This window comes from Peromyscus maniculatus, chromosome 9 (assembly GCF_049852395.1).
Source record: "Peromyscus maniculatus bairdii isolate BWxNUB_F1_BW_parent chromosome 9, HU_Pman_BW_mat_3.1, whole genome shotgun sequence".
NCBI classification, from domain to species: domain Eukaryota; kingdom Metazoa; phylum Chordata; class Mammalia; order Rodentia; family Cricetidae; genus Peromyscus; species Peromyscus maniculatus.
In genome coordinates this window covers 46,200,870-46,211,000 of record NC_134860.1, presented here as the reverse complement: position 1 = coordinate 46,211,000, position 10,131 = coordinate 46,200,870, and the positions used below count along the sequence as shown (strand labels likewise).

At 45.9% G+C, this 10,131-nt stretch overlaps 1 long non-coding RNA gene across 1 annotated transcript; it reads left to right on the top strand.

Annotated features, from left to right (window-relative positions):
- Positions 1-2,984: 2,984 nt before the first annotated feature.
- LOC143267159 (uncharacterized) lies at positions 2,985-8,469 on the top strand. Its single transcript, XR_013042069.1, has 2 exons — positions 2,985-3,400; positions 4,635-8,469. It is a non-coding gene; the product is annotated as an uncharacterized LOC143267159 (long non-coding RNA).
- The last annotated feature ends 1,662 nt before the right edge of the window (positions 8,470-10,131 follow it).

The following is a 10,131-nucleotide window of genomic DNA, read 5'->3' as shown; positions in this document are numbered from 1 at the left end:
CCGTGTCCCAATAGACTGGGAGGAGTGCCCGTCCCCACTTATGCCTCTGTCTCTGTTATCAGACACTTCATGGAGAAATCTGCAGCAGAAAATTATAAAGACCTGTTTCTGACCTCTGAACTTACATAGAAACTGATCCTAGATCCCATTGCCCAAAGGAGATCAAGGTAATTACTTAGGTAGCCAGCTTGTAGTGTCTGATGTGGCCCTGAGCTCTTATACACAGCAGAACAGAATCCCTCACAGGAGACAGAAGGAAGGCCCAGAGCAAGTGCCAGAGGAGACTGTGATTGGCAAGGGATATGCACCAGCGAGAGTTCTATCCACCCTTCAGCAGTGTCCGTTAAGCTTGCTCAAGACATTGCATCATCTCGTAAGCCCTTGGTTCCTCGCTAGTAAAATGAAGATCAAATAACATTTTCTATCTTTGTTCCTAAGATTGGATTATTTTCTTGTCTGAAAGAGCCACAAAGGGGCCATCTACTTCCTTAATGCACTGACCTGCTTGGATATTTTTGAGAAGACAGACCTGACAACAAAATACCATTCAACGACTAGCTTAGACCTATTCAAGGGAAATGGATCTAGAAATGAAATTTAGAAAATTAACTCAGGGTTCTTTTCTTTTAAAGAGTGGTTGATTTGTTTCATTTGTTTGCTTTTTCATTTGTTTGCCTGTCAAATTTTAGCTCTTAGAAAAATGAGTCAATAAACGGGAGGGAAGGCATCAACTTGATGCTCAAGTTGAGGAGACGTGTCAAATATGGAGATTTTCTGGGTGGAGAGGGACTGCCTCCTTTGGCCACTGATCCTTTAATGCGCACACCAAGGAGATATCAAGTTTCCCACTATTTGATATCGTTGGCAGGAAGGTCTGAGCATTGCCCGGACAGAATAAAGACACACTGTTTAGAAATGCAGAGGCTAAACCTGACGTCTGACTGGTTGGGGGTTTACCACAGAACTTATCTGGACACATCGTTTGATTTCCAGGTTTTCAATGCAATTCTGAACACGATTTGGCAGTACAGCCCTCCACTGTGTGACATACAGAGGCTTTATCTGTCACCAGATGCCATTCAGGCTTACCGCTGTTGAAGGGAGTTGTGTAAACTGGGACATTCTTTGAGGCCCCAAAGAACACGATTTTCCGAGAAGCGAAGGGGAGGCTGCCACCTCCCCTTCATTGCTCAAGCGAGAAGCCGTTGAGAGCGTTCCTCTCCAACTGGGTCCGTTTTGGTTTTCTCCTTTTAGAAACAGTGACTTTGGCAGTTGAAGCTTTATCGATAATCTATGGAGACCACTAGATCTGCGGAGTCAGTGGGAAGGCTACTGGACCCAGGAAAGCTTTCCTCTCTCCTACAAATAGGAAACATTACTGCGGACACAAAGTCTCCCTTGCCATATTTTGAAATAATAGTCACACTGTAAATAACACTTCTGTTTCCTAAAAGGAAATGTGTTGACTTGGAAGAGGGAGATGTGGGTTAGATGGGACAACTGTCAGAGTGAGTCCTAGTCCTGCCTTTGAAATCAGCAATCGGTGCTCTTCTCTCTCTCTCTTTACAGCATCATTGTTATGATGTGGGCAATTGCCCAGCCTTGAACTGAGATTGAAAAGGTATGGGGGTTTTGTTTGTTTTTTTTGTTTTTTCAAGACAGGATTTCTCTGTGTCGCCCTGGCTGTCCTGGAACTCACTCTGTAGACCAGGCTGGCCTCGAACTCACAGAGATCCGCCTGCCTCTGCCTCCTGAGTGCTGGGATTAAAGGCGTGTGCCGCCGCCGCCGCCCCACTCAAGCTTTTAAATTGAAGCTGTAGCTCAGTGGTAGAGCGCTTGTCTAACATGCATGAAGCTAGACATACACCCATGACACACAAAAAAAATGTGTGTTTCCTGCTAAGAGCTGTCTAGCCTCAGTTTCCCCACTCTCACCCCTTTCAGTCAGATGCCCTCGTTCCCACTGTACCTTCAAGAACTGCCACTTCCGGGTTCATCGCAACCTTCATACTGCCTGCCAACCATACTGTCAGCAGTCCCAGCTGCAAATGCAATCCTTCTCTCACCCAGGAAAGTTAGGCCACCCTAGCTTCCTTCCAGGACGGCCTTCTCCTTTTCCTCTGCCTCTAGGTCATTCTCGGGTCCACTCCTCAGATTTTTTAATATTGCATTTATTTTTGGAGGGGTGCACATGCCATGATACACACGTGGTAGTCAGGGCACAACTGTTCTCTCTTTCACCGTGTGGGTCCTGGGAATTGAACTCGGCTCACCAGGCTTGGCAGCAGGCACCTTTACCAGCTGAACCACCTTAATGGCTCCAGGTCTACTTTTTAATGCTGGTCTCCTTCCTGAGACCGTGGCCTGCCAAATATTATTTACATCCCATGTCCTTCTTCACAGTGGGAATACAGCCCTTTGGATGGCTGGGAGTCCTGAGGACTGTTCATGTGGTCCTGTTACATTGTAAGCACTTATTAAACAAAGCACAGATACAGTATCAAGAGCTCAAGTGAAACCAACCCGGGGATTTCCCTGTTTGTAGGGTATTTGAAATGACTGCAGTGGGATTCTGCCTTACATACGGATTAGTGTCTGAAGTCAGCTTTGAAGGGGGAAATCTCATACAGTAAAAAAATCAGCCTTGAAAGTCTCCTGGATTCAACACATTAAATGGTCAGTCTCTGCCATGATTGGAAAAGGACTTGCTGTTTCTTTGGTCGAATACTAGATGAACCTGTCAGCTTAACTTAGGAACCAGAATGTGTAAAAAAAAAAAAAAAAAAAGTGTGCTTTAAACACTAGCCTCAGGATGGGCACAGAAGCTGAGCAGCGTGGGTGGCGCAGCATAGGAAAATACCTGCATTTCTTCATCATGACTTCCACGAGTTCTTAGAATTCAATTCACTGCTGTAAACCAAGCTTCTAGAACATTGACGAGTGGGTTTCCTTTGTTGCTGGGCACTAGAATCATCTGTGGGACTTTAAAAACTACGTAAGACCCCATTGCAGACTTGCTCTGGAGCTATTGAACCTCTCCAGGAATGGGCTCCAAGTCTCTCGGTCGTAGTATTTTTTGCCTCAGGTTCTACAGCACAATCGATGCCTGGAGAGTGAGAGCCACTCCCCCCCCTCCCCCCATATTTGCACTGGCACAGGTGGACACCACTGGACTGTAATGGGTTCTGGGCCCATCCTGTGTTAGAAAGAGTTCTTGTTTTTACAAATCCTAATTTCCATTCCTCTGTATTCCTCTTGGATTCGCATAGTACATCACTAGGCCGATAAAATAGGTATTCCATACCTGTCAGAGTCCTTCTCCATCATGGATGTCTCCTAACCCACCAGCATTTGAAGACTGGCCACAGACAAGGGGAGTCAGTCCAGCCAGTGTACATCAGTAAGCAAAACACTAGTTCTTTCCTCTTCCTCCAGCGCCAGCTGACCTGTTCAGTTTAGTTTTGGAAACTGGTTTTGTGAGCCAGGGTTGCAGTTAGGGAGTGGGTTGTAAGCCCCGCCCCAATTTCATGGTTGCAGACAGAAAGAGATTGTCTGTGGAGGTGGCCAAGACGAGTGGAAATACGGACACAGAGGCACTAGGGACAACCACGCACAGAGTAAAACTTGGTGAGACGCAGGGGGAAGGCAGCCGTCACTCAGGCCAGAAGAAACACACACCAGGCAACACTTGATCATGGATTTGTAGCCTCTGCAACTGTGAGCAGCTTTCTGTCCTTTGAGTCATCTGTCTATGATATCTTCTTATAGCAACTCTAGTGACCGAATGCAGTCGTCAGGGTGGTGACTCTGGATAAACCAAGCACTCGGCCGCTATCTCTGTATTTCACTAAGTCAAGTTCTACAGCCTAGGCTTTGGCTTCAAGAAGCTTGCTAAGTGGGACTGAAGAGACAATTCAGCAGTTAAGAGCACTTTCTACTGTTCTTGAGGAAGACCCAAGTTCAGTTCCCAGAACCCACCACAGTAGCTTATAACTATCTGCAATTCTAGTTCCAAGGGTTCCCACACTCCCTTTCGACACCTTCTTCTGACTTCTGTGGATACCAGGCACACATGTGGTGCATAGACATACATTCAGGGAAAACACCCCTGCACATTAAAGTAAGTAAATCTAAAAAAAAAAAAAAATTAAAAAGAAGCTTTCCAAGTGATGCCTCTGTAGAAGGATGAGTATTTTAGAGATTATCCTGGTTATTTCCCCCTGTCTTTCTAGACCCATTCTCCACTCCTCACTGCTCTGAGGCTGTCCCCAGAAGGCTGGGTCACTTCCACCCTCTGGTTTCCAAGTGAGTGGGAGATCAGAGGTCAATCAGACAATTAGATTATTTATCTTAGCCTTTCTCCATGAAAGGCCAGATCTCGTGCATATCTGGGCCCGTTCCTGACATATCCTTTTCTGTGTTCTCTAGTTCAGTTCCTCTTCTGTGTCCCCTCTGCCACTCCCGGCTCCCAAATAGCTCTCCTGGCTTCCAAATAACCCTTTCCTTGTGTTAATTTCCACAGCCCTACTAACATGCCCATTATTTAAGCACTTATTTAAGCTCTTTTCTATTACGTCTCTTTGGATGGGCTCTTTGGGTTTTTTGTTTTGTTTTGTTGTTATTCTTTTGGTTAGAACAGATTGATACAGACAACGAGCAGAAACATAGTCACACAAATGGGCATTTGGATGTCGAATAGCCTTGACACCAACCCATCCATTGAGTGGCTTTCTGACTGGGGTAAGTTCATATCCCCGATCTTGCTTCCCCATTTACAAAGTGGGGTGGGGGTGGGGGACGGGAAATACTGCTTTTCTCACAGCACTGCTGACTCCAGTCTCCGGTCAACAGCAGGCAGGGAAAAGAGGGCCACATGGAAGTGAATCCGGTCAGCAGGCAACACACTGAGACCAGACTTCCAGTTCCCATCGAGAATTACAGACTCAGCTTTTGGCCCAGTGGACCCTGATGTACAGAAACCCTGAGAGAGCACGTCTGTTGATTCCAGCACCCAAGTCTGTGCTGGTTTTGTTTCAAGCAAGAGAAAACAAACTTATTTCCCCCGTTACTAATCCTAGCAAACTCTTAATCTCTACAGAACATGAGTGGTCCAGCTCAGACACACAACTGCAGACAACACATCTCTACCTCCTGTTATTGTTTGTTTTTCACTCTGTTGGCTCTTCGGGGGTCCTGCCACCCAGCTCCCAAATAAATCACATGTGGAGGCTTATTATTACTTATAAATGCCCAGCCTTTGCTTGGCTTGTTTCTAGCCAGCTTTTCTTAAATTATCCCATCTACCTTTTGCCTCTGGGCTTTTTCCTTTTCTTACTTCTGTAATTTTACTTTCACTCTTACTACGTGGCTGGCTGTGTGGCAGGGTGGCTGTGTGGCAGGGTGGCTGGCCCCTTCTTTTCTCGATCCTTCTCTTGCTCCTTGGTCTTTCTTGCTTCTTCTTTTTATTCTCTCTGCCTGCCAGCCCCACCTGTTCTTTCTCTTGCCTCACTCTTGGCCGTTCAGCTCTTTATTAGACCATCAGGTGTTTTAGACAGGTACAGTAACACAGCTTCACAGAGTTAAACAAACGCAGCATAAAAGAATGCAACACATCTTTCCATCATTAAAACAAGTGTTCCACAGCATAAACAAATGTAACAGATCTTAAAATAATATTCCACAACAACCTCCAGTACTTCCAGCCCACCTAGCATGAATGTCCACCCTCTGGAAACAAGATTTCAAGTAATGTTAAAGAACAACAGCCATACAACCAGCATGGGCCTGTGTGGGAAGACAGAACAGACCCTCAGCCACTGGCCAAAGGGATAAATAAATAAGAAATGAAACAACATTGAGGAGCTTCTGGCGCCCAGTGGAATTTTAGGAGGCCTGTTCAGTTCAGTAACGACACTGGAAGAGAAAGCTTGCCAAGAGGTGAAATGTCGGGGAATATGTGTTCTTACTGGACTACCTGTGGCTCTGAGCCACTTCACTGCAGCCGAAACCTCTCAGTTCTTAAAGAAACAGTCAAGTAACATAAAACAGCAACTATTTCCAGAGATACGTGTAGATGTAACCAACCGTCTTATTAAATAAGAAACACAAAGCCAATACAGAGATGAAAGCCAAGAGGTCAGAGCAATAGCTAAGAGCTAAAAACCTTACCCTTCACTGTCGCTGTACCTCTCCGAAAGAGACCTACTTCCTGTGTTAAAGTCTTTATAAAGACACTCGGTTCTGCCTTCTCATTGATTGTAAACCCAGCCACATGACCTCCTAGTCACTGCCTGTCTGTAGTGACCTCCAGGTCTTCTATGGTTGGTATTGAGATTAAAGGCATGTGTCTCTATGCTGGCTGTATCCTTGAACACACAGAGATCTACCTAGCTCTGCCTACCAAGTGCTGGGATTAAAGGCGTGCACCACCACCGCCCGGCTTCTGCAATGGCTTGCTATTAGCTCTGACCTCCAGGCAACTTTATTTATTAACATACAAATAAAATCACATTTCAGTACAAATAAAATATCACCATAGGTATGTCTGGAAAATGTTAAAAAGGAACTTAAATAACTATTTTGACAAAACAACACAGATTTAGCCCTAGGAATTCAGTTCACTGTTTAAAGACCTCTCAAACCCCTGTGTTTGTAAAGGGCTGCCATTTCTACAGGCATTTTAAAGGGTGTAGAAGTGTACAGCTCACAAAGATTTACAAAATTTTCTTAGATCTGGGGTGGAAGCTGGGGGAGGCATGATAACGTACACCTTTAATCCCAGTACTTGGAAGGCAGAGACAGGCAGATCTCTGTGAGTTCCAGGCCAGCCAGGGCTACAGAGTGAGACTCTGTCTTAACAAAACAAAACAAAACAACAAAACACTGTTTTTCAAGTCAAGTGCTCTGGGCCTGCCTCGGCTGGAACCTCCCCACACCCCAGGGTCCTCTTAGTATCTACTGACCAGAGTCAGTGAGTTCTCCTCCAAACACACTGACCACCCAGACCTCAGCTTCCTGTCGCTTGGAACCACTGAGAATCAAGTGAGCATGTCAGCAGTCCTGTCTGGAAATAGTACACACCTCCAAGACTAGGAACCTGTGGCCGAAAGGTTGAACTTAGGGAACATAAGGGACACTTCAAATGCAGAGTGTTTTCTCCCTGTATTAAAGAAGAAGGTGAGAAGCCGGCTGGCGGCGCTATGGCAACAAGGTGCCTTTTGGTCGCTGACGTCAGAGTTTGGTGACGGCATCCTTGGCTGCCTGGTGCATGGATTCAGATTCTCCACCAGCAGGAGCTCCTGTCCTGGGTAAGCTACTACCGTGCCATGTCAGTTAGATGCCTAGAAAAGCATGCAGCTCCCAACTCCACAAGCCAAGCTCCGGCCACCTCTGGGTGTGTGGCTTGTCCCTGAGAACAGTGTATTAGCCGCTGGCCTTACTGCTACACAGTGTTCTTTAACAATGATGGTGGCTGCTGCTTGACCGTTGTCTTCAAGATAGACTTCCCCAAATGGCTTCCAAAGTGCCCTGTCCACCATGAGATGCTCCTACAGCATGGACAGGAGCGCGCCAACCGGACACAGCAACCTTGGAGACACTGCACTACAATCCATCACTCAAGTGTCTACTTATGAGGTAGCAAGCAGGATTGTGGCAAATTGTGCACCACTGGTATAATATAACACAACAATTTGGGATTTCAAGACCTTAGAGGCTTTGATCTAGGGCCTCTGGATAATGTCACATGAGCCCCTACCATGAGGAACTGGGCTGAGCAGGTGCTGGCCTCGGTAGGGTGGTAAGAATCCCTGACTCCATTTAAATACTGTGGACACAGATCAAGGAAAGAGTACACGTTTGTTTGGATATAATTGCCAAAAGTGTCAGTATTAAAGGCACCAGGAGTTGGCTCTTTGTTTTGTTTTGATTTTGCTATTACCTTCTGTTTTAACCATCGCTTCTGTTTAATTTATCATGCAAAACTGTCCCATTGGCTTAAAGGAAAGGGTTATCTGCTGAAAAATTAAATAATAATCATGAACATGAAGAACAATTCTTATAGGCATCTAAGGGAATCAAAATTCTTTCCTGACTCCTCATTAGTTTCAGTTGTTCTGTGGAACAATGTGCAAAGCTGAGTTCCGCAATGCACAGCACTAAGGTCATCGTTCAACCATGGTGCTAATTATTACCAAAGGACATGCTGAGATAAGGAACCACAAATATATTAGCCATGGCAAAGATCTAAGCAGCTCATTCAGTGTACAAGCGTGGATGGGGGTATAGGCTTGCAAAGATATCTTTACATTTCCTTATTAAGTGTGTCATAGTAATTACATGTCCCTTTCACAAAACCTTGCAAAAAACAGTCTCACAGACTCACCAAGAACCTCTTTCCTCTTGATAGCAGATGAGAAGTGATTGTATAATTGCATTACCTGTATAATTAAATACAAATTCTGAAGCCTTCGAACTGTACAATATCATGGTTTCATTTTCTAATAGAATTACCCTGCCTTTGGTGTAGAAATTTTTTGCTAAGCAATAAAGATCTAATTACTAAGTGACATGACATTAACTCCTCAGGGCCATTTTTTTTTTTTTCAGAGAATAGGTTTAGACTTAAAATGATTCACAGAATTTCTTTCTCATTTTGTTACTGGGATCCAGATTACAGTACTTAGCAATGTAAGAGATCTAGTAGGCTTTCTTAACTATCATTTAGGACAGGAGAATATCCATCAGCCATTTAGATACAAAAAACTCTTCTTAGATTTAGCAGTCTTTGGGATGAACCCTTCTGACAACCCTTGAGAGACATCATAGATCATAAGAAATCACAAGCATGCTGGGTGATGGTGGTGCGTGCCCTTAATCCCAGCACTCGGAAAGCAGAGGCAGGCCAGTCTCTGAATTCAAGGCTAGCCTGATCTACAGAGTGAGTTCCAGGGCAGCCAAGGCTAGACAGTGAAACCCCATTTGAAACAACAATAACAAAAGTCATAAGCACATGCAGTGACCTTACAGGCAGGTCGTTGGTGCCCACTATGTCTCCTAGTGGCTGTACCCAGCAGGATAGCATAAGAGGATGATTGGAAAGCCGGGCGGTGGTGGTGCACACCTTTAGTCTCAGCACTCAGAAGGCAGAGGCAGGCGGATCTCTGTGAGTTCGAGGCCAGCTTGGTCTACAGAGCGAGTTCCAGGACAGGCACCAAAACTATACAGAGAAACCCTGTCTCGAAAATCCAAAAAAAGGGGGGGGGGTGATTGCACCATGGGCCCAAGTATCAGGTGTTTGTAAGGGTCTACATTTGGCTGTACTTAGTAAGGGGGGAGATCCTTTGCCCCTCCCCTTGGTATTATTATAAATAGCCCTTTGGAATAAAGCTCTGGGCTGGTGAATAAGGATCCAGGCCCATCCGAGGCTATCCTTGGTTTGCTCTCTGTTTCTCTCTCCTCTTTATTTCTACCTAAGTCTCTTATCCCTCATTCCTCAAGAGTCTCTGGGGTAAATAAATGTGGGGGCTAGTCTCCCACAGCAGTTCCTATGATGATAATCTGAGGTCATACTTGCTTGTTGAGATGGAAGGTGTTAATCAGGACGTGTTCCTGACAGACTAATGTCATGTCAGAAATGACAGGGGCTGGAGAGACAGCAGTTGAGAGCATGTCCTGCTCTTGCAGAGTTCTGGGGTTCCATTCCCAGCATCCCCATGGAGGCTCACAACAGACTAACTCCAGTTCTGAGGGCTCTGAGGCCCTCTGCGGGCACTGCAGACACGTACAGAGGCATCCATGTCAGCACACACTCATGACACATGAAGTAAATCACAAGCAAATCTTCAATAAGAGTTCAAGTCCTCACCATGGGTGTGGGAGAGCTGGGCCTGTTAGCATGGTTATAGGAGAGCTGGCTCCACCCCACACCTGAGAGGGGTGGGCCCCAGCAGCCAGGTCTGACCAACTGAGCTACCACCCAGGCCCACATCCAGGGCCTTGGGTTGGCCTACCCCAGCATCTACCCCGTCTCTGACCTGCCGGAGTGTGTGAAGGGACTGGTCCTGCGGAAAGACACCAGACACCGGCAGGATCTCCATGACTCAGAGCAGTGGGGTGGGGTGGTGGGGGGTG